Here is a 25,352-nt window from a genome sequence, read left to right as displayed (position 1 = left end):
CCGCGTGGGGGAGGGGAAGAGGGGGGAGGGGACAGGTGGATCAACACCCGAGCCGCACCAGCACCATCTGCGCGCCGGGGCTCGCGGGTGCAGCGAGTCAGATGGCGGCGGCGGTGGCAGCGGCGCCTCAGCCCCCGAAGCCCGGCCGCGCCCGGGCCAGAGCTCCCCTCATACTCTCCTCCTCAGACTACCCAGAACATCCAGAGATCAGCAACAGTCCCCTCCCTCGGCCCCCCTCCCACAGGAGGTGGCGGCGGAGGCCATATTCTTTTATTTTTTTAAAAATATTTATTTATTTATTTATTTGAGAGTCAGAGTTACACAGAGAAAGGAGAGGCAGAGAGAGAGAGAGAGGTCTTCTATCCATTGGTTCACTCCCCAATTGGCCACAACGGCCAGAGATGAGCTGATCCGAAGTCAGGAGCCAGGAGCTTCCTCCAGGTCTCCCATATGGGTGCAGGGCCCCAAGGACTTGTGCCATCTTCTACTGCTTTCCCAGGACATACCAGAGAACTGGAATGGAAACCAGGTCTTGAACCAGCACCCATATGAGACACCAGTGCTTCAGGCTAGGGCATTAACCCACTGCGCCACATCACTGGCCCCCTTGTAATATTCTTTTAAATGCACCCCTGTAATTAGGTGCATATATGTGCATAATAGTCACATCTTACTGTTGAATTGATCCCTTAGTCATTACACAGTGTCCTACTTTGTCTTTTAATAGTTTTGTGTTAAAGTCTATTCTCTCTGATAGTAGGATGGCTATACCAGCTCTTTTTGGGTTTCTATTAACATGAAATATCTTTTTCCATCCTTTCACTTTTAATCTGCATGCATCTTTGTTGGTGAGTTATGTTTCTTGTAGGCAGCAAATAAATGAGTTTTGTTTTTTTAATCCATTCAGCCAGTCTGTGTCTTTTAACTGGAGAGTTAAGACCATTTACATTCAAGGTGACTATTGATAAGTAATTACTTTGCCCTGCCATTTTTCCATAAATATTACCATTTTTTACTTTGGATTTCCATTGTACTTTTACTGGGAGCTTTCCTTCCTTTACATTCTTCTGTAGTGATGACCATGTTTCTGTGTTTCTGTGTGCAGCACATCCTTAAGCATCTTCTGCAGGGCTGGACGACTGATGACAAATTCTTTCAGCTTCTGTTTGTCATGGAAGGTCTTTATTTCACTTTCATTCATAAATGAGAACTTTGCAGGGTATAATATTCTGGGTTGACAGTTTTTTCTTTTAAGACTTGTGAGGCTGGTGCTGTGGTGCAGCAGGTTAACGCCCTGGCCTGAAGCATTGGCATCCCATATGGGCGCTGGTTCTAGGTCCTGGCTGTTCCTCTTCTGATCCAGTTCTCTGCTGTGGCTTGGGAAAGTAGTAGAAGATGGCCCAAGTCCTTGGGGCCCTACACCCATGTGGGAGACCCAGAAGAAGCTCCTGGCTCCTGGCTGCGGATCGGCATAGCTCCAACCATTGCGGCCAGTTTTGGAGTGAACCAACAGATGGAAGAACTCTCTCTCTCTCTCTCTCTCTCTCCCTCCCACCCCCCTCTTTCTCTCTCCCTCTCCCTCTCCCTCTCCCTCTCCCTCTCCCTCTCCCTCTCCCTCTCCCTCTCCCTCTATCTCTCTCTGTGCAACTCTTTCAATTAAATAAATAAATCTTAAAAAAAAATGACTTGGAATATGTATCATCATTCTCTAGCCTGTAGGGTTTCTGATGAGAAGTCCATTGTGAATCTAATTGGAGATCCTCTGAAAGTAATCTGGCATTCTCTCATGCACATTTTAGAATCTTTTCTTTATGTTTTACTCTGGAGAGTTTGATTAAAATGTGCTGGGTTGAAGATCTTTTTTGGTCATGTATATTAGGCGTTCTATGTGCTTCCTGTCCTTGGATGTTCCTTTCTTTCTCCAAATTGGGGAAATTTTCTGTTATGATTTCACTACAAAGACCTTCTAATCCATTCTCTCTTTCCATGCTTTCAGGAACTCCTAGAACCCATATATTGGGTCATTTGATAGTACCCTGTGGATGGATTCCCAACAGTGTTTTTCAGTTTTCTAATTTCCTCTTCTTGTTTTTGTTTTGACTATATAATTTCCTGTGTTTTGTCTTCTCTCTCTCTCTCTCTCTGTTTGTTTTTTTTTTTTTTTTTTTTTTGACAGACAGAGTTAGACAGTAAGGGAGAGAGATACAGAGAGAAAGGTCTTCCTTTTTCCTTTGGTTCACCCCTCAAGTGGCCACTACGGCCAGCTCGCTGTGCTGATCCGAAGCCAGGAGCCAGGTACTTCCTCATGGTCACCCATGCGGGTGCAGGGCCCAAGCACTTGGGCCATCCTCCACTGCCTTCCCAGGCCACAGCAGAGAGCTGGACTGGAAGAAGAGCAACCAGGACAGGATCCGGCACCCCAACCGGGACTAGAACCCCAGCGTGCCGGCACCACAGGCGGAGGATTAGCCTAGTGAACCGTGGTGCTGGCCAATGTGCTTTGCCTTCTAAGTTGGATATTCTTTCTTCTGCTTCACCAATTCTGTTGTTAAGGCTCTCCACTGCCTTTTTTATTTGTTCTATTAAATTCTTCATTTCCAAGATTTCATTTGGATTTCTCTTTAAGATCTCAATTTCGTGGGATTACTTTTCTTTTATGTCATGTATGAATTTCATTAGTTCATGCGTTTGCTTCTGATTACTTCTAAGTGATCCTATGATGAATTCTTTGAATTCCATTTCTGGCATTTCTTCAATCTCATCATCTTCACAATCTAGTATTCAGGTGTTGTGTTCTTTTGGGGGTGTCATATTGTCTTCCTTGTTCTTGTTTCTTGCATTGGTATGTTCGTTATTCAGCATTTGTGGGCATACTCATAGGTTTCTTTGATTTTTTGCCGTGGCAGCTTTTATCTTTAGACTATGTCTGATTGGATTAATGGAGTATCTGCTTTCATGGAATACCTAGAGGCTTATGATGGGAGTGGCCACCGAGCTCTGTTTAGTGCTCCAGGGTGAAGGGCGTGTCTGAGGTGATGCACACTTTTTTGGCATGGTAAATATATATATATATATATATGTATATATATATATATATTTACACACAGAGGGGAAGTTTCTTCTTGTCTGTTGGCATAGACTCAGTTGAGCTGCTTTCCTCAAAGGAGACCAGTGCCTGGGTGCTAGCCCCAGTGGTATATTATTCCTTTGCTCTGCCACAAGGACCACACAAAAGATCCGTGAAGTTCTCAGTATAAACTCAGATTCCCAAGCAATGTCTCTTGCCAGGTAACCAGGGAGCCCTGATTGTGTGGAGCCTCCCACAGTGACTGCCCAATGTCCCAGCCACACCCTAAGTGCTCCCACACAGCCTCAGTGTTTTCACAGTCCTGGCACACAAGCCTCCTACAGCCATGAGCAACCAGTTCCTGGCTTCATCCTGGCCTAGCCCTGGCTGTTGTGAGCATTTGGGAAGTGAGCCATCAGTTGAAATATCTCTCTGTCTCCCTGCCTTTCAAATAAAATGAAAATAAATAAATTCAAATTTAAAAAGACAAATAGGAAAGCATCCATGTGAACAAATTGAATTCCTATGGCGATCTGAGATACACATTCTTTTTAGGAACTGTGGAAGAATCAAGTTTCTTCAAAAATGCATTTTGAAAGAATCAACTGGAAAAAAGCCAAATATATGTATAGCCTAAAACGACTCCTCCTTGGGGCTGATGAAGTGATTCTGGAGAGGACAGTGGCGATGGCTGCACAGCAGGGTGAATGTACCTAGTGCCACTGAACTGTACACAAAAATGTTAAAATGCTCAATTTTGTGTATATTTTACCACAATGAAAGTATTGGAGGAAAAAAAAAAACCCTAAATGTCCCCGAATGGAGCTGGATTTTTCATCAAATATTATCTGCTTTGGGCCTCAAGTGACTTCCACAGTTGGGATTGTGAAGTTCCTGCCAAAACCTTTCTGAATATTTGGTTTTGAAGGATGAAATTTACTGGACACAGAAAACTCACAGATGTGAGTTTTATTTATGATTGACATAAATAAATACAGTGTCCAAATCAAGCTCAGGTTTGAATTAAGATTTGCATTGCTGAGAAAATGCTGTCTTGTCTTTCCAGCATATGGGTTCAATATTTGTTTTTGTATTTGCCAGTTACTCTACAGAGCTGCCATATGCTGGCATTTGATTGAAAAAATGTTAGAATGCTTTATCTTCTTATCTATACCTTGCAAAGCATGTTTGTATGGAGAACTGGTTGCTCATTCAATATCCATCTTCAGGCCAAGGTACATACACAGCTGGGTGTTTGATTCTAGTCCATTGGGACGGATGTTCCATTGAGAGGTGACGGTCCCACAATCCAGGATATTATTGTCAAATGTCTTAGCTAGAATCCTTAAGCCAAGTGGCTGTGTGTTTTTAATGTAAAACTGATCGGAGTTTGTATCTTCTCATAGACTCAAGATGTTGTTTTCTAAGCTTTTTTTTAATGGTAAGAGATCAATTATTCTGCAGTGAGTCTAGGGATAAATACTGAAATTTGTCTTTTCATTTCTTTAAAGATTTATTTTATTTATTTTCAAGACAGAGTTACAGAGAGAGGTAGAGACGCACAGAAAGAGAGGTCTTCCATCCGCTGGTTCACTCCCCAGATGGCTTCAACAGCTGCAGCTGAGCGATGTGAAGCCAGGAGCTAGGAGCTTCTTCTACATGGGTGCAGGGGCCCAAGGATTTGGCCATCCTCCGCTGCTTTCCCAGGCTCATCATCAGGGAGCTGGATTGGAAATGGAGTAGCCAGGACTTGAACCACCACCTGTGTGGGATGCTGGCACTGCAAGCTGGGACTTTAATCCATTGTGCCACAGTGCCTGGCCCTGTATTTTCATTTATAAAATAAGATTCATTTATTTATTTGAAAGAGACGGAGGGAGAGACAGAGAGAAAGAGAACTTCTATACACTGACTGGTTCACTCCCTAAATGACTTCAACAGCCAGCCAGGTCTGGGACAGGCCAAAGCCAGGAGTAGGAACTCCATTCTAGTCTTCCACATGGATGGCAGGGATCCAAAGTACTTGGACCATGTTCCACTGCCTTTCCTAGAACATTAGCAGGAAGCTGGATTGGGGACATGGAGCACCTGGGACTGGAACCATCACTTTGATATGGGATGCGAGCATTGCAACCAGCAACTTAACCCACTGTGCTACAGCACTGGCCCTTATTTTTATTTTTTGAAAGAAAAATCAGTATAGTTTATGATGTATATGTAACCAGTGGTAGACTGTCAAATACCACCATTGATGAAAATCCTAGTGAGTATTTCAATCTGTTATTATTGAATGATGTCTGATCAAATAGATAAGTTCTTCAGAACATCATATTTGACTTTTTCTTTTGAGTTATGGTGGCGTCATTTTATAATTTGTTTAAGGCTTGAAACTTACCCACACCTGTATTGCTAGTGAATGGAACACTTTGGACTTGAATGAAGGCGATCTGTCTTTGAAAGCATTGCTCTTAATTCCTGCACTATGATCTAAGCACCTCCCGATAAATTTCCTACCTGTATCCAGCTCTCTCTCCTGGCATTTTCCTATCAACACCTTGTGCTCAGACATTACACGGCCCTCGCTGTTTTTGTTTGGTTTTGTTTTTGACCTTTGTAATACTTATTTTAGTTAGTGAATATTATATTGTAGAGGGCAAAAAATGCTGATTCATTTTCTTTACTCTGAGTTGCTGGCCCTTGGTCTCCATGTCACCTCTGACTAGCAGGCAATAAGGACTGCTGAGTGACTCTGTCAAATGGAATCAGTGTTGGTGGAAATCTGACAGAATAAAAGAGATCACAGCCGGTGCTGCGGCTCACTAGGCTAATCCTCCGCCTGTGGCACCGGCACCCCAGGTTGTAGTCCCAGTTGGGGCACCGGATTCTGTCCTGGTTGCTCCTCTTCCAGGCTAGCTCTCTGCTGTGCCCAGGGAGTGCAGTGGAGGATGGCCCAAGTGCTTGGGCCCCGCACCTGCATGGGAGACCAGGAGAAGCACCTGGCTTCTGGCTTGGGATCAGCTCAGTGCACCGGCTGCAGCGGCCATTGAGGGGTGAACCAACGGCAAAGGAAGACCTTTCTCTCTGTCTCTCTCTCTCTCACTGTCCACTCTGCCTGTCAAAAAAATAAAAAATAAAAAAAAAAGAGATCACAAATCTGTTTGTTAAGTATTCCCAATGGAATTCTTAGATTTCATATGAAGATCATCTAGGTAAGCACTGCAGGAGAGAAAATAAAAAAAAGCGGAGGCCCGGCACCACTCATAGTTCATCTGTCATGGACTGAGAGCCACTGGCAGGGCTGCAAGTGGAAGTCACCTCCCCTAACTCCCTATTTAAGGCTCTATCCTCTTTGCCCTCAAAAACTAACAGTATGGCCGGCGCCGCGGCTCACTAGGCTAATCTTCTGCCTTGCGGTGCCGGCACACCAGGTTCTAGTCCCGGTCGGGGCGCCGGATTCTGTCCCGGTTGCCCCTCTTCCAGGCCAGCTCTCTGCTGTGGCCAGGGAGTGCAGTGGAGGATGGCCCAAGTGCTTGGGCCCTGCACCCCATGGGAGACCAGGAGAAGCACCTGGCTCCTGCCATCGGATCAGCGTGGTGCGCTGGCCGCAGCGTGCCGGCCGCGGCGGCCATTGGAGGGTGAACCAACGGCAAAGGAAGACCTTTCTCTCTGTCTCTCTCTCTCACTGTCCACTCTGCCTGTCAAAAAAAAAAAAAAGAAAGAAAGAAAGAAAGAAAGAAAGAAATGAGACCGTTTAATTCACAGTTCTTGAGAGTCAAGGGCATGGCACCAGCTTCTGCTCAGCCTGCTGATTAGCATCACAATGATGGGAATGTATTCAGAAGAGGAATTCAAGGCGGGGAGAAGTTCGCTTATAGCAACTCATTTTCTCAGACACTAACCCAGTTCTACAAGAGCTGCATTAGTCTGTTCTGAAGGTGGTGCCCCATGACCACACCACCTTGCACTAGACCCTACCCCCTAAAGTTGCCAGCTCTTCAGTACTGCCATGCCGGAGACCAAACTTCTGATACGTGAAGCTTTGGGAAACACACTCCAGCCATATCCAAACCCTGGCAGTGGGACACCTGAGCACTGAATGGAGAATAGGATCCAAATAGACTAGAAAAAATTTCCTGTGAAGCACAGTGCAAAACGTGTGATTTGGATGGACAAAGAGAAGAGAAGAATGCTCAAGGCAGTGAAATTGGCACACTTTAAAATCCCAGATCTTGGAGTAGAGACAGGATCAGAGATCGCAGCCCATTCAGGATATGTAGGTAAGCTGGAGAGCAGGAAAGAGGAGGGAGTCTGGATAGAGGTAGGAGAAAAATTAGTGACTATGTGCCCTTCTGAAGAATTCAATTTCAAACTTTTTGGGATGACTTCAGAAAATGTTATGCTAGTAAAGTGTTGTGATTAGATCTGCGTTTTAGAAAGAACATTCTGGAAGAAGAATGTATTCAACTTTGGGATGGGCAAAGAAGACTGTAAAGATTAGAGGCAACAAAGTGAAGAGGCAAGTGACAGAATGGGAGAAAATATTTGCAAACTATGAAACTGAAAAAAAATTAATATTCAGGATCTATTATGAGCTCAAGAAACTCAACAACAATGAAACAAACAACCCAGTTAAGAAATGGGCAAAGGACATGAAAAGGCAGTTTTCAAATAATGAAATCCAAATGGCCAACAGGCATATGAAAAAATGCTCAGGATCACTAGCCATCAAGGAAATGCAAATCAAAATTGCTATGAGGTTTCTAGTTACCTCAGTTAGAATGGCTGTCATAAGAAATCAATAATACATGCTGTTGAGGATGTGGGGGGAAAAGGTACCCTAATCCACTGTTGGTGAGAATGTAAACTAGAACAGCCGTTATGGAAGACAGTATGGAGATTCCTCAGATCTACCACATGACTCAGCAATCCCACTTTTGGGAATTTACCCAAAGGAAATGAAATCAGTATATGAAAGTAGTATTTGTATTCCCATGTTTATTTAAGCTCAATTCACAATAGCTAAGATATGGAATCAACCCAGATGTCTATCAACTGATAACTGGATAAAGAAAATGTGGTATAAATAATCTATGGAATACTATTCTGCCATAAAAAAGATGAAATCTGTTTTTTACAACAGGAAACAATTATGCTTAGTGACAGCTGTAATATGTTTTCTCTGATATGTGGTAGTTAATATAAAATACAAAAAATATAGGAATTAAACAAACATCTTGTGATTTGGTTGCTGTTTTTAGCTCTTATTTATACTCCTATGGAACTGTGGTCTTTCTACTTTTTATTTGTTGAATATTGTGGTTAGTGGAGGATTAAACCCATGAATATAGAGTATATTGAAATTATGCTTTTGGGTGGCTGGCTCTGTGGCTTAGCAGGCAGGGCCACCACCTGTGGTGTCGGCATTCCAAATGGGCACCAGTTTGAGTCCCAGCAGCTCCACTTCCGATCCAGCTCTCTGCTATAGCCTGAGAAAACAGTAGAAGATGGCCAAGTCCTGGGGCCCCTACACTGGCGTGGGAGACCTGGAAGAAGCTCCTGGCTTCAGATCAGCGCAGCACTGGCCATTGCAACCATTTGGGGAGTGAACCAGCAGATGGAAGACCTCTCTCTCTCTCTCTCTCTCTTTCTCTCTCTCTCTGTCTCTCTGTAACTCTACCTTTCAAATAAATAAATAAATCTTTATAAAAATTATACTTTTGGAAAAAATTTTTAAAAAAAAGAAAAGGAGGGGAATTGAGGGAGGGAGAAAGAGAGGGATGGAAATATGGTTATCTTCTTAGAATTGTACCTATGAAATCTGTTGTCTTTATGTTAATAACAATTTTTTAAAAAGAAAACAAGATTAAAAACTAGGTACAAGGAGACGAAGGGAAACTGTTGTAACACAGTAGAGAAAAAGGAGCTATTCCAGAGACAGTAAGGACACAGTGACGTTATGAAAACACACGGAGAGGGTGTGTGGCATGACACCAAGTCGGAATTGCAGGATGAAGAACCTAGGAAGGGGATGCCTCTGATGGTCAGGAGAATGATCAACAGCGAGGAGAAATGCAGTAGTTCCCAATCATTCATTCAGTAAACACCTTGCATGCCTGTACAGTGTGCCAGTCTTGTAGTAGAGCCTAGAAATTAAAAGGTGAATTAAATTAGATTCCCTCCTTGTCTGTTGAGAGCTTACAGAAGCAGCAAAGATCAGAGGAGTAAGTAGAGGGCTAAGGGAAGGAAAGAAATGTGGATTGGCCTACCCTTGGACATTGTGTCCAGAGCACATTGGGGTGGGCAGTTGTCTCTGGGGAAGGTGACTCTATCCAGTGCTCTGAAGTTACACTTCTGTTTTTTTTTTTTTCTTTTAAAATCCATTTACTTGGGAGGTAGAATAACTGACAGAGAGAGAGAGAGGGAGAGACAGAGAGAAAGGTCCTCTATCTGCTGGCTTACTCCCCAAATGGCTGCAATGGCTAGAGCTGAGCCTAACCAAAGCTAGGTGCCAGGAGCTTCTTCCAGGTCGCTCATGAGTGTGCAGGGGCCTAAGGACTTGGGCCATTTTCCACTGTTTTCCCAGACCATAGCAGAGACCTGGATCAGAAGAGGAGCAGCATCCCATATGGGGTGCCGGCACCGCAGGCGGAAGCTTAGCCTACTGTGCCAGAGCGTTGGCCCCTACATTTCTGTTTTCAGTGTCCTTGAAAAAACTCTTTGCATAAATGGGGTGGATTGTTAACTTGCTCAGAAGTTTCCTTTGGGGACCTGAGTTATGGTGTAGTGGGTTAAGCCACCACCTGAGACTCAGGTATACCATATGGGCACCAGCGGCTCCACTTCCAATCCAGCTTCTGCTAATGTGCCTGGGAAAGCTACAGAAGACCTGAGTGCTTGTACCCTCCTTCCCCCCTCTGTCTTTCAAACAAATAAATAAAATCTTTTTAATAAATGTCCTTTGGTATTTGATTAATAACATGCTCATTGATGAGTTTATTTCAATCATCGTCTCTAGAATAACACTAGCTAACATTTATCAACTCTACTACATATCAGATAACTCGCTAAATATTTCAAATATATTGTTTTCTTCACTCCTCTCAACCCCCTTGAAAATGATACTGGTGCAACCTCTATTTTGTAAATGTGGGCCTCAAAGCTCAGAAAGATGGAGTAACTTACCCCAGAGGCTAGCAGTTAGAAAATGACTGACCTGGGCCAGGAGTTGTGCAGAGGGTGAAGCTGCCACTTGGTATACCCACATCCCATATCAGAGTGCTTGGGTTTGAGTCCCACCTCTGCTTCCAACCCTGCTTCCTAGTAATGCACACCCTGGGAGGCAGGAGATGACAACCCAAGTAGTTGGGTCCCTGCCTCCCATGTGGGAGGGAGACCCTGCTTCCTGGCTTCAGTTTGACTCAACCCAGCTACTTGGGCATTTGAACTACCAGATAGTAAGTCAGTCTCTCTCTGTCTTTCCAATAAATAAGCTTTAAAAAGAAAAAAACCAAGACAATGACCTAGAATTCAGACATGCAAATGTACTGTAAAACTTGTAGCTCCCTATGCAAAAAAAAAAAAATATGTGGTGATAACAACAGTACTGAAATGCGGCTTTCCCACAAGCAGTAGTATGTTCCTGTTGAATTTTATCTTGCTCATCTTTAAAATTAGCACGAAGTTCAGTGTTTTCAGAGATCATTGTTTTGGCTGAGTAAGTACAACAGATCTCCTCCTTTTACCCATGTGCACTGGCAGAGTTTGGCTGGGGGCCTTTTTAGCTCAGATAGAATGGAAATGTTGGAGTACTTTCTAGTAACAAAAACCCTTTACAAAGACACTTCATTTCCTAATAAAGATTGAATAGTAAAATATGGCTATTGAATAACTACTTTTGGCCAAGAGAAAGATTGTACTGGAGAAGGTTAAAAAGAATCTATTAAAGGGGCCAGTACTGATCTTCTGTATATAAAGAGAATTGAAAGTGAATCTTGATGTGAATGGAAGGGGAGAGGGAGTGGATAAGGGGAGGGTTGAGGGTTGGAGGGACGTTATGGGGGGGAAGCCGTTGTAATCAATATTCTGTACTTTGGAAATTTATATTCATTAAATAAAAGTTAAAAAAAAAGGGGGGCCAGTACTGTGGCGCAGCAGGTCAATGCCCTGTCCTGAAGTGCTGGCATCCCGTATGGGTGCCAGTTCGAGACCCAGCTGCTCCACTTCCAGTCCAGCTCTCTGCTATGGTCTGGGAAAGCAGTGGAAGATAGCCCAGGTCCTTGGGCCCCTGCACCCATGTGGGAGACATGGAAGAAGCTCCTTGCTTCGGATCGGCACAGCTCCAGCCAATTGCGGCCAATTGGGGAGTAAACCATTGGATGAAGACCTCTCTCTCTGGCTCTCTCTGCCTCTCCTCTCTGTGTGTAATTCTGATTTTCAAATAAATAAATAAATCTTTTAAAAAATCTATTAAAAACTCATTGAACACTTGCTCCTATGTGTCAGACACTGTGCTACGACCATAGAGATAAAAACATGAATGAGAAATGGTTAATGCACACATGTTAGAAGGAAGTCAGAGTACAACTTTCATTTCTGGTTCTCCACGAAGAACACCCAGAACATGCAACAAGTATAACTCTGGGTGCAACTGCAAAGAACAGATAGTACACTTGTAATGCTATACTTGGCTGTTACATTAAGGTGTGCCGTCACTGGGTTTGGTTTCCACAGTAAGGATTCTTGTAGGATGGGGTGTCCCCAGCTGGATGTATTACAAGATCTTGTCTTGGCATGAGTGAAGGACTGAAAGCTGAGACAGAGAGAGTGCAAGAATGGGGGTAGGATTTATTTAAAGAGATAGTACACACTCAGAAGTATATGCAAGCAGCCTCATTTGGAAGAATTGCTCCCCACTCCAGTTCATTTGACCTGTTTTGGGCAGGGGGTGGCACCCTGATTGAATCTACAAGTGCAGTTGAGTTTGGGCAGGGCTCAATGCATGTGATCTTCGGGAAGTTTCCTGGCGTCTCCACACAGAGATACATGTGTTCATCATGGCGTCTTCCACATGCTGGAGGAGGCTCAGGGCACCATGGGAAAGTGAATGTGCTGAATCAGCACAGAAGCTGGTGGGTTTTAGTGGTGCCAGGAGAAGGCTGGCAGCCTCCTAGTTCCTCATAACAGGACAAGAATTGGACCCGTGAAAGCTTCCTTTTATTCCTACAAATGATTTGCTGCACAGTCCAGTGTTTTACAAAAAGCTTCACACTTCGGCAAATCAGACACTTAACCTTTAATTTGGATTTACTTAATCGATTAAGAATCATTGACTTTTTTTTTTTTTTTTTTTTTTTGGTGCCAGGGGTAAAATACCTTCTTGATTTCCTTGGTCGTGTTTGCTTTTCTTTGTGCCAAGAATGTGACCCCTTCCTGGTTCCCTTGCTAGACAGGCTTAGTCAAGCAGGGGCCACTTTTGCTGACCCCTTTCTTTTATCTCATTTCCTCTTAGATCTCTGTTTTTCTCCTATCGCTCCACCTCTGACTGTTTTATCCGTTACAGCTCTTATTCTGGAGAAAGGGCCGGGACAGCCTTAGAAACAAACTCAGAGTTTTAAAACTGTCAGTGACAAAAGCAGTGTGACCCACATTTCCCTCTGCCTGCTCTGAGGAAGAGCACACAAATGTGGCAGAAGATCTGGGGCTGTGATGTTGAACCCATACTTCTTAATTATAATGCTGTGAATAGGCCAGCACTGTGGCTCACTAGGCTAATCCTCTGCCTGCAGCGCCGGCACCCCAGGTTCTAGTCCCGGTTGGGGCGCCAGATTCTATCTCGGTTGCTCCTCTTCCAGTCCAGCTCTCTGCTGTGGCCTGGGAAGGCAGTGGACGATGGCCCAAGTGCTTGGGCCCTGCACCTGCATGGGAGACCAGGAGGAAGTGCCTGGCTCCTGGCTTCAGATCAGTGTGGTGCACCGGCCGCAACGGCCGTTGGAGGGTGAACCAACGGCAAAGGAAGATCTTTCTCTCTATCTCTCTCTCTCTCTAACTCTGCCTGTCAAAAAAATTTTAAAGCTGTAAAGACAAGTGTGGTAAATTTTCTTAATCTTCTGACTTTAATCTTAAAAGAAATGAATCAGGAATAAATTTTGTGAGTTACATGAAACATACCACACAGAAACAAACCAAGAAAAATACTAAAATTTCTGCTTTAAGTTTCTTTTCTTTGTCTTGATTATAGTTCCCTGGCTAGAGAAAGTAATAATGTTGAAATGAAATTAATTAATTTCAATTCATTAGAGTGTACTATGTTCCAGGCCTGCTGGTGATCATGTTTCTAAAATATGTATGAACAGATGATCGACTGTTTCCGATCATGATTATGAAGCACAGTTAATTGTTTAACATAAATTATTTGGAGGTCATGATTTACAAAGTATGGTTAAGAAAGCCAATTGGTAGTCCAGTATTACTGATGCTAATCCAATGAAACCCCAGCCAGACTTCAGCTTTGTAAGAAATTGCCGTCAAGCTGTATTTGTGGACACGGAAGGAGGAAGCTGTCTTGAACATTAAGTTACAACATGAGAAACTTATCTTCCTGCCACCACCCTTTCTCCTTCGGATTCATCCTGAATTTTATAATTAAATTAATCTTCCTAAGTAGCAAAATAATCGTGTTACCCTTTGGCTTCAGTGGCTCTTTATTGTCTAGAAAAAGAAAATCCAGTTGGTTATAGCATTGGTCTGCAAACTTTTGAAAAAATTAGCTATGCCTAAACAGAGAGCAAAAATTAAGCATGCAAATATGACTTCTTCTGTATAAAACAATTATGTAAATGTATCACTATAGCTACCTAATATCTTAAAGGATAATTATCTTTTAGCACAGAGCTTATTGCTAATAATAGTGGTTTAAAGTTGTGTCCCAAATGGCCTACTTGATTGTTCAACTAATTTTATTAGACTACCTCCTCTTCTGTGCAATTAGATTTTCATGTGCTCTCTTTCTTTTTCTTTCTTTTACTTCCTAACACTGTTGTCAAAGAAGGGGAGGAGAAGTCAGCTTTGCAGCCTTCTTGTTGACGGTCTCTGCCTGCATTTTAATGTTTTCTATTTCTGTTTCATTTGCAGTGATCTTTTCCTGGATTGCCCATTTGTAATCATTTAGCATATATTGCATAATCCATCAGTTCGCAGAAGCAGAAATCCAGTTTAGAGCATACGAAGGCTTTAAAGTCTGAGAAGATAGCCGACTTTGACCTGAGTTTCTGGAAATATGGCAATCTGATATACAGGTAAATTCTACTTTTTTAAAAAATATATTTATTTATTTATTTGAAGGTCAGAGTTACACAGAGAGAGAAGGAGAAGCAGAGAGAGAGAAAGGTCCTCCATGAGCTGGTTCACTCCCCAATTGGCCGCAATGGCAGGAGCCGGGCTGATAGGAAGCCAGGAGCCAGGAAGCTTCTTCGGGGTTTCCCCCTCAAGTGCAGGGGCCCAAGGACTTGGGCCATCTTCTACTGCTTTCCCAGGCCATAGCAGAGAGCTGGATGCGAAGTGGAGCATCTGGGACTAGAACCAGCACCCATATGGGATGCCGACAGTGCTTTACCCACTACGCCACAGCGCCGGCCCCAAGAGAAATTCTTAATAGGACACATCTAACATTATTCGATAAAGTTTTATTAACTTTTCTTTAAAGTTTGTTTATTGATTTGAAAGACAGAATTACAGAGGGAGGGAAAGACAGAAAAACATCTGCTGCTGGTTCTCTCCCCAAATGCTCAGAACACCCGGGGTTGGACCAGGTTGAAACCAGGAGCCTAGAATTCCATGCAGGTCTCCCATGTGGGTGATAGGAGCTCAAGCATTTGGACCATCTTCCACTGCTTTCTCAGGCACATTAGCAGGGAGCTGGATCAGAAGCTGAGCAACTGGGACATGAACAAGTACCTGCGTGGGATGCCAGCAATACAAGTGGTGGTTTAACCTGCAGTACCACAGTGCCGGTGGTAAAGTATTTTTCAAAAACTATTTTTCAAAAAAATAAAGTATTTTTCAAAAACGATTACTGATTAATGCAGACCGAGGAATGAAGAAACTCCACAGAGGTGAGAAACAATGAGGAAGTGGAAAATGAACTCCAGGTTTTAATGAATCATTCATATGTCAAAGAAAAAACCCTGGATCTGGTCCAGGGTGTAAGTTAAGAAACATGACCCTGGCATACAGTCAGGATACATAGAGAAATATCCTTATTTTAAAAATAGGAAAAATTAACCACAGTTACAGAGAGAAAGAGTCATATTCTAGGAACTTTGAAAAAAAAAAAGGCAAACAAAATTTTTCATAATAATTCCTAACCTGAAGCCTGCATTCATGTGCATTTGTTGCCTAACTTCACATTATCCTTGTCTTACACCCTGCCTGCTCCCCTCAAACAACCACAAAAGCTAAAAACACCACACACCGGGTTCTAGTCCCGGTTGGGGTGCCGGATTCTGTCTCGGTTGCCCCTCTTCCAGGCCAGCTCTCTGCTGTGGCCCGGGAAGGCAGTGGAGGATGGCCCAAGTGCTTGGGCCCTGTACCCACATGGGAGACCAGGAGGAAGCACCTGGCTCCTGGCTTCGTATCGGCACAGTGCGCAGGCCGTAGAGACCATTTTGGGGGGTGAACCAATGGAAGGAAGACCTTTCTCTCTGTCTTTCCCTCTCACTGTCTAACTCTGTCAAAAAAAAATAATTACCCCAAAGTTCCAATGGAAGTCAGTTCACTCATAAAAACTTACTAACTGTACACAAAAACAAGACACCATGAGTGAAAGTGAAGAGGAGCAGCAAACTACTGCTATATCGCAGGTTGAAAAAAAACCACCGATGTTGGGAATGGCAACAAAGGCAAATATGAAATAATTGTGCTTAGTATGCTTAAAGGTACAAAACAATTTATTGAATGTATGATGGAAGGACAAAGTATTATTGAAATTAAGCAACTTTGAAAAAATATCAAAACAAATATCAGAAAATGAAAATCACAGTCATTGGTACTGGTAAATCTGTGTTTTGGTTAAATAGCAGATTTGAAATGGCTGGAGAGAGATTTTATAAATTGAAACACAGCTGAGCTAAAGAAATTACAGTAACTGTATGTTAGAGGCACATGAATAGGGAAAATACGTAAGGAAATGTTCAGGAACCTAAAGGATGAAAGGAAAGGTCATGTCTACATCCAACCTAAGTTCTACATAGAGAAAATATGGAGGATGACAGAGGAAATTTAAATTGATAATTACTAAAAATTTTCCAAGAGGGAGGAAAATATTAATTCTAAGATTTGGAAGACTAGTGAATGCAATGAAGAATAATTGAAAACAAGTACTCTCTTTATCACACTGTAGGGAAATTTCATGTTATCAAAGGGAAGATAGTAGGCAGAGAGGAAATACACATCACCTTAAAATACCCATCAACCGAGTTTTCAAGTGCCATAGTGGAAGCCGGAAGACAGCGTGAAGAGAGGTTGTCACCCAGGCTTGTCCTCCATCCTTGGCAGCCTCTGGACATGTAGAGGAGTCCCCTGTTGTGATGACTGGAGTGTGACTAGCAAGTTTTACTTCCCCATGCCTCAGTGTTCTGAGCATTCTGGGAGAAACAATAATACTTATCCCATAACATTACGAAGATCATATGAGCTAGATATGCAGAAAACGCAATTTAAGGGGCTGGCACTGTGGCATAGTGAGTAAAGTTGCTACCTGCAGCACTGGCATCCCATGTTGTCACCGGTTCATATCCCAGCTACTCCACTTCTGATCCAGCTCTCTGCTATGGCCTGGAAAGCAGAGGAAGATGGTCCAAGTCCTTGGGCCCCTACACCCACATGGGAGACCTGGAAGAAACTCCTGACTCCTGGCTTCAGATCGGCACAGCTCCTGCCATTGCAGCCATTTAGGGAGTGAATAAGCTGAGAGAAGACCTCTCTCTCTCTCTCTCTCTTTCTCTCTCTTTCTCTCTCTGTGCTTCTCCTCTCTGTAACTCTGCCTTTCAAATAAATATTAAAAAAAAAAAGTAGGGGCCAGCACTGTGGCATAGTGGGTAAAGCTGCTGCCTGCAGTGTTAGCATCCCATATGGGTGCCGGTTTGAGTCCCAGCTGCTCCACTTCTGATCCAGCACCTTGCTATGGCCTGGGAAAGCAGTAGAAGATGGCCCAAGTCCTTGGGCCTCTGCACTCGCATGGGAGACCTGGAAGAAGCTCCTGGCTCCTGGCTTCAGATTGGCACAGCTTCAGCCACCATCTGGGGAGTGAACCAGCATATGGAAGACCTCTCTCTCCCTCTCTCTCTCCCTCTCTCTCTCTCTCTCTCTCTCTCCCTCTGCCTCTCTGTAGCTCTGCCTTTCAAATAAAAAGTAAATAAATATTTTAAAAAAAGAAAATTCAATTTAAGTCTAAGTAGTATATTACCTTGGAGGAAATCTTGTAATAAGAAAGAGTCAAAACAAGGAAGGAGTTTCTAACATAGTAATCCATTCAAAAACCTCTCCACTTTTTAAAAAATGTGTTTGTTTTTTAAAATTTTATTTAAGGTATACAAATTTCATGTATTTCACATATAGAGCTTCAGGAACATAGTGTTACTTTCCACCCTACCCTCCCTCCCACCCACACTCCCACCATTCTTCCTCCTCTGTCTCCTATTCTCATTATTATTTTTTACTCAGATTTATTTTCAGTTAACTTTATACTCATAAGATTAACCCTACACTAAGTAAGGAGTCCAACACATAGCGTGAAGAAAAAAAATTCTTCCTTAACAGTTGAGACAAAGGCTGTTAAAATCATCGCATCTCAAAATGTCAATTTCAGCCCTATACATTACCTTTTAGATATGCTATTAGTTACCACAGATCAGGGAGAACATATGGTATTTGTCTTATTGGAACATGCTTATTTCACTAAGTATAACGGTTTCTAATTGCATCCATTTTGTTGCAAATGACAGGATTTCATTTTTTAGTGCTGTGTAGTAATCCATGGTATGTGTATGTGTGTGTGTGTGTGTGTGTGTACACACATACCATAATTTCTTTGTTCAGTCTTCAATTGATGGTCATCTGGGTTGATTCCATTTCTTAGCTATTGTGAACTGAACTGCAATAAACATGGTGTACAGATAACTTTCATATGCTGATTTCTTTTATTATTTGAGTGGTAGAGTTATAGGCAGTGAGAGAGAGAGACAGAGAAAGGTCTTCCTTCCATTGATTCACCCCCCAAATGGCCACCACGGCCAGCGCTGCACCGATCCAAAGCCAGGAACCAGGTACTTCTTCTTGGTCTCCCATGTGGGTGCAGGGGCCCAAGCACTTGGGCCATCCTCCACTGCCTTCCCGGGCCACAGCAGAGAGCTGGACTGGAAGAGGAGCAACCGGGACTAGAACCCAGCACCCATATGGGATGCCGGTGCTGCAGGCAGAGGATTAACCAAGTGAGCCATGGCACCAGCCCCTAATATGCTGATTTCATTTCCCTTGGGTAAATTCCTAGGAGTGGGATGGCTGGGTCATATAGTAGGTCTATATTCAGATTTCTGAGGTATGTCCTTAGTGTCTTCCACAATGCTTTTATCTACTTCTTAAACTATCTGCATCCTGTCCCCCATTTTTCTTCATTACCCTCTGTCTTCCAGTCACTTTCTGAATTCAACCAACAAATAGCTATAGAAAGCCTCCTGGATGCCAGGAAATACTCTGCATTGCCTTGTGATTCCCTAAGGGTACATATGGCAGAGACCAATCCTACTCCCTTTTCCTGATCACCTGGGGAGATTACATTTCCCAGCTTCCTTTGCAGCTATGTCAGGACTACAGCTGGGCTCTTGGCTAGTGGGATGGCAGAAATCATAGATACTGCCTCCAGACCTGACCACGAATCATCCACATGCTGTCTTGGCTAATAGGTCTGCTAAATGCAGAGTTGCCAATGGTGGACTCCAAGGAGAGCTCTGAATCAGCAAACGTGAAACATCTAATCAGACCGTGACGTAAGCAAGAAGGAAACTGTTATAGTGTTAAGCTGTTGAAAATTTTATGCTCACCAATGCAGCACGATTCTTTCCTTTTTAATTTTGCAAATGTAGACCACAGCACTGTGCCTCCTATGTAGTAGATCTCTATAAATACTTGTGGGAAGAGAAGATCAGGTTTGTAAATGAATGTAACCATCCTTTATTTTATCTGATGTGATCATTCTAATTTCTCTGCAATGCTTAATTTTAACAATAGTGTCTTTGCTTTTGGCAGGGGAGTTTCCTTTCTCTGCCTCTTTGTTTTCTTTTGGTTACTTATAATCTGTAAGATAATATAAGACCACTTTAGAGGTAATGTTCATAATGGATTAAAAAATGATTCTGTGTTTTTAAAGGAAAATTCAAAGTTGCTCATGGGATATTTCCCTTTCCAGAAAGGACAGCCATCTGAAACATTTCACGGCTGGAGTTGGAGCGGCAGTGACGTGATGGGACAGGATGACAGCTCGGAGAGAGGTAGGAGCCCTTCTCTAGCACTGAGGCCCTGCAGAGGAGATGAGCACAGCAGTGGGAAAGAGAGAACCAGAGGAGCTGTCAGAGGGTCGGCTTCGCCTCTTGCTTTGCCCTCAACCGTCTCTTCCTGCAGACTCTGCCCTGATGTGGTACTGGGGTGGGGGAGGTGAGGAACCTGGGTTAGCTCAGGGAAGGAGGACGAGGAAGGGGAGGAAGAGAAGACTCGAGTGCAGCAGCTGGGGGGAGATGAGCATTTCTGTGTTCAGCATATCGTGGCAGGCTTCCTGGGCGAGGCACTTTGTAAATTTAGCTTAGAGACTTGTGGACTGTTCTTACATGGCTCCATGCTAATAATGCTAACACACACTATTAGGTGTTCTCTAATTTTACAGTTAAGATGATTCTTAGGGTTTCAAGAATGGGAAAATAAATGAAACGCTTCAATTTATATTAAATCTGTCTACACTTGAAACCCACACATGTGTTATTTCATTTACTGTTACTTTTCTTATATTTCTCCAAGATTCCTTTGGAAATAAGCACTCTTGTAAGCTCACTTGGGATTCCAGGGAGACAGTTAGAAGCCCAGTTTCAAACATATGGCAAAGGAAACACATAAAATATTTGGAAATGAATTTTTCCAATCATAAACATTCTTACTAATGTTGGGAAAGCACAAATGAAACATTGATAGCTCTCCAGTGGTGATTTGATTCAAGGCAAGACGATTGGGCAGCCATTTTTCTCCTCAGTGCTTCATTTATAATCTTCACTCTTTCTTATAATAAAAACATTTGTATGAAACTATAGCTTAAACTGAAGAAATGCTCATTTTTATGTATCGTACTACTCAAACCAATAAGGATTCTGACGATTTCAACTGTTCTCAGTGTCAGAGTAGTCTTTGTAATTCCCTTTGGAACTTTTGATAGAAGACATTGGAATGCACAGCTCTTTACATATTTCAATTTCTGTTTTCATCAATCTCATAATCTCTGAAATGAAAACTTCAGACTAGGAAGCTTTGTTGTACATAGCTCTGGGGACAACCAGGTTTATGAGACATCTGTGTGCTCTCTACCACATTTTAGGATAGATGGAGATGGTTTCTTTAGAACCTTCCATGGGACCCCAGTTTCAGAATCATAAACAGAGATGACAGATTTTAAGAGCAACCAGAGGAAATGGGGCTGCTTGATGCAAGATAACACAATGAGGCGAGAAGGAATGGGACTGTAACGGCAACTTTCAAACTCTGGCCCAATTGACCATGGGGGTTTTGAGATTAAGTCAAGAGTCTAGGTGCACATGAAACCTTATCTTTATTCAGAATAAATAAGATCTCTTGCACATGTATGTGGTAATCAAAAATAAATATATTTATGTATAATAAATGTACATAATAAATGCAGATTTCTGTAGATGCCAGTGTTGCTGAATTCATGGTAGCTCTTGACACCCCACCAGTTACTTCCTCTCTCAATTATTTTTTTAACATTTTATTTATTATTTATTTGAGAGGCAGAGAGATGGGTAGATAGACACACAGGGTGCTCATTTGCTGGTTCACTCCCCAAATATTCCCACCTAAGCCAGGAGCAAAAACTCAATTGAGGTCTCCCATGTGGAAGGTGGGAACTGAATCCAGGTCTCCTATATGGGTGGTAGGAACCAAATCTCTTGAGCCACCACAATTGCCTCCCAGATCTATATTAGCAAGGCTGGAACTCAAGTCAAAACTTGAACCCCAGCACTCGATATGGGACAAGGGAGTCTTGCCCAGCAGGCAGTATGCCTGCCTGCATCTCCCATTAGTTACTTCCAAGAGGAATATTGGTTTGAATGTATGGGTCACTCCACAGTTCATGGTATAACAGAATTCCAATTGTAGTGCTATTCAAGGTGAGGCCTTTGGGGCAGTGACTCAGTTCCATGAGTGGGATTCATGTTGTGACATAAGAGGCTTCAGAAAGCTGCCCAGGTGTTCCACTTCCTGAGTCATGTGTCATGTGTGGTTACAGAGAAAGGGACCATCTTGGAAGCAGAGAGCAGGCCCTTATCAGACACAACACCTACTAATGCTTTGATCTTGGACTTTCCAACTTCTAGGACAATGAGAGACAAATTCCCATTATTTATAAATTACCCAGTCAAGGGCTCTATTTTATAGCAGTAAGGCTAAACTAAAACAAAAATGTGTTAGACACATTACCGAAGTACTGCCAGAGGAAGTTTGGTCGGGCTAACAGAGGTGTCCTGGGAGATAAAGAAAATTCTATATTAGTTGCAGCAAATTGTCTCCATCAAGTTTATCAGTCAGAGCTGCCAGCCTCCCTTCTGCATAGCATGTGTCATACTAGCTGCAGAGGGAAGTTCAGAGCTTACGTACAGGTTGTTGGTTTTACTGACTGGAAGTCTGTCCACCCAAGGATTGACTTTCCTGGTGGTGATTATCTGCATGACTTATCCCATAAAAGGCCCTGCTGTAGGCTTCATCAACTGTGGGCATATTAAGTGCTTTGGCTCGTATTCACGCCCTTGTTAGTGTCCTCTTGAATTGTGTTTGAAGACTGTTGAGACCCTTCGATCCCAGGCTTTCCTGCAAGACTAAAACCTGTGTCATCAACTGCTACATCTGGCGCTCGGTTCTCTCCTGTTTCAGTCGATGGGTTTTCTGTCATCCTAGGTTTGCTGTCATGGCAATCAAGGACCATACAAATATTCTGTAAAGGATAACACAGTTCTTAGTTTAAGAAAGAATGTTCCCTCCTTTCTGGAGAGTCCTGAGCTACATTTTCTTTCATTTGCCTTCCACAGTAATTGAATCGAACATTCATCTTGAATATTTTGAGCTGTTTCTTTTTGTCAATGTTAATGAACCAGATTGTTTTAGATTTTATTATTTTACTATTATTTATTACTTCACTATTTATTTTTATTACTATTTACTACTTATTATTTCTACTATTATTTATTATTTTATTATTTCCAAAAACTTCTAATGATTACACAATGATTCCACAAAAACATCTAATGAGGGATATGAACATGGGAAATTGTAAGAAAACGCATTTCCTTATTCTCAACTTTTACATGGATTCATCTTTGAGTCTGGTCTGCTTCAGAATTTGAGTGTTCAAAGAGTTGGGCCAGTTTCTCTCTCTCACCTTCTCCCTTTCAGCTCAGCCCTCCTAAAGTCTGAAAGTACATCGTGCCAGGGTGTAAAAATCTTTGGGAGTGCCAAACATAGAAGCTGTGCATATTGCTGTCTGAGAGGCCTCATTAAACAGCACCATAATTCACAGTAGAACTTGATGTGTTGCCCTCTCTTATCTATGTTTCTATGCAGTGTGCTCCACGTGGCTGTTTGGGCCCTTGTTGGAACATTCTGAATTTAGACATACTGAAGACTGAGAGGAGCAAGATTGGCGACCCTTTTTAAGGATCATTTCTTTTCTCCTAATTATAGGCAAGAGCAATGTATTTCTTCTGAGGGAGAGTGCAGTGGTCGCAAGGCAGAGTGTCTGCAGTGTGCACTCACAGTGCACATGGGTCCATCCAGACAGCAAATGCAGAGTTTTGAACTCTTCAGTGATCGCAGGCTTCACCAAATCCCAGTCGGTCACTTCCAGGATCACAGAGGAGACCGTGTCATCTACTTACAAGCACTGCAACACATCCCTCGTTTCCCATCACAACAGGCACCCACTCACCAATCAAATAGCCATTTTCTCTGTGTCTACACCCGTTGGTACGGTTAATGATTATGCCATGATTGGAAGCCAATTCCTCCACTTGGGCATGGATCCCATCCTTTCCCTGTTCAAGAACTTAGAACAACAATTCTCCTTTCCACATCATTAATTTTTCACATGCTACAGATTATTTTCTATCAGTCTGCAAGCATACCATGATTTTTCCTCTTAAAAATCTTGGGGGTTGTGTTCCTTTGTTGTCGTTTGGAGAGACAGAATATTTCCATTTTCTGGTTCAATACCCAAATGCCTATAACAGTCCAGGGCCAGGCTGGGAGCTGAAGCCAGAGCTGGCAATTCAATTCAGGTCTCCCATGTGGGTGGCAGCAACTCAGTTACTCCCGTTATTACCACAGCTGCCTATGGAGTGTGTTAGCAGGAAACCCGAACTGCTCTATATGCAAGGTGAGCATTTTAAGTAGTGTCTGGACCACCAGGCCAAATGCCTCTGTTTCCCACCCAGCAAATATCCTCTTTTAATCTCACTTTCTCTGAAAATTACCATGCTTTTGTTCTCATTTCTAAAAAAATTCTTCAAAAAATTTTGCAGGGCCGGCATTGTGATGTAGTCAATAAGGCCATCGCCTGTGACAGCAGCAGCCTGCATGGGTGCCAGTTCATGTCCTGGCTGCTCCGCTTCTCATCCAGTTCCCTGCTAATGGCCTGAGAAACCTGTGGAAGATAGCCCAAGTATTTGGGCCCCTGCCACCCATGTGAGAGACCCGGATGAATGTCCTGGCTCCTGGCTTTGACCTCTGACCACACCCAGCCCTGACCATTGAGGGCATCTGGAGAGTGAGCCAGCACATGGAAACTCTCTTTCTCTTCCTCCAACTCTGCCTTTCAAATAAATAAATAAATAGTTTTCAGTAAAAAAGAGCGTTGCATGCTTGCTTTTCCTGATTCTTCTTCTCTAGTCTCCTAAATAAGAGGGTACTTTAAAAAGTTAGTGAAAATGAAATTAAAGGATAAATTCATTTTGGTGCAATATTTTTTTGAAATCCATATATAGTTTTTCATAAAATGCATTTCCAGGAGAAAATCTGTCATGTACTAGGTGCTACAAGACTTTTACCCATCCTTCTACCAAAAATACATTATAGAATTCATTATATTTTCAGTTTCTAAATACAATGATCGATTTTGTGTTTATCTTACTTGATCTACCTACATGATTTAATATAGTTGATTATCTTTCCTCCTTGACATAAATTTTCCACTTGACTATCATCTTGGTTATTTTTCCCTCTCTCTATGTTGTTTTTCAGGCTCTTTCATTTTTTCTTCCTCCTCTAACCAGTGTCCCAGTGCTGACTACCATGTGCTTCTGTCATTGATCTTTTCCCATAGTCATTCCCTTCGTGATCTTATCCAGCTCGTGGCTTTAAACAGCATAGTCCAATAGCTAGTGAGTCTGAAGGCACGTATACAGCCCAGTACCTTCTCGTGAATTTCAGACTCATTACGGATTCTGTATATTTACAGCAAAAGCACTGATACGTTGCTTACCTTTTTTCATGTCTCACACCAAATGCCCTCTAGATGTTGGGACTCACCTTCAAAAAATGTCCAAACGAAAACCAATTCTCAGCAGCCAATCCCCGAAACCATCGTTTCTCAGTTAGATTAATCAATAGCTTCCTTGGAGGTCTCCTCTCTTTCACCCTTCCCTCCAGGGTATCCTCAATGAAGCAACCAGAGCGATCATTCCACAACGTAGGTGAGATCATGTTATTCCTCTCTTTAAAACCTGTCAATTCCCTCTCCTACCTTTCACTCAGAGTTAAAACAGACATCTCTACAACTGCTCCTTGAGTCCTTGAGTCTCCCATTGTATTCCAGACCTCTTCTGTACTCTCCCCATCCCTAACCACCCGGGAGACACATTGGCATTCTTGAACCTTCTAGGCAAGCTCCCTCATTAGGGTGTTGGCATTCACAGTTCTCTTTGTATGGAATACTCTTCCACACTTGACCCATCTTCTCTTCTCT

The 25,352-nt window shown here is 42.8% G+C and overlaps 1 long non-coding RNA gene across 4 annotated transcripts in view; it reads left to right on the top strand.

The window, feature by feature from the left end:
• The window catches only part of LOC108178106 (uncharacterized), a 139,117-nt gene that overhangs the window by 43,433 nt on the left and 70,332 nt on the right, over positions 1-25,352 (top strand). For 2 of the 4 annotated variants that reach the window (XR_001794802.4, XR_016212055.1), the window contains exons 2-4: positions 14,198-14,361; positions 14,965-15,078; positions 19,527-19,608. This is a non-coding gene — a long non-coding RNA (uncharacterized LOC108178106). Of the gene's footprint in view, positions 1-14,197; positions 14,362-14,964; positions 15,079-19,526; positions 19,609-23,910; positions 24,049-25,352 lie in introns of those variants that run through there. The other 2 variants (XR_016212054.1, XR_016212056.1) reach the window with 2 other exon arrangements.

This window comes from Oryctolagus cuniculus, chromosome 8 (assembly GCF_051225735.1).
Source record: "Oryctolagus cuniculus isolate XC-2025 breed Fujian yellow rabbit chromosome 8, ASM5122573v1, whole genome shotgun sequence".
Classification (NCBI taxonomy): Eukaryota; Metazoa; Chordata; class Mammalia; order Lagomorpha; family Leporidae; genus Oryctolagus; species Oryctolagus cuniculus.
Note: the sequence above shows the minus strand (reverse complement) of the source record. Positions and strands in the feature narration are given on the sequence as shown.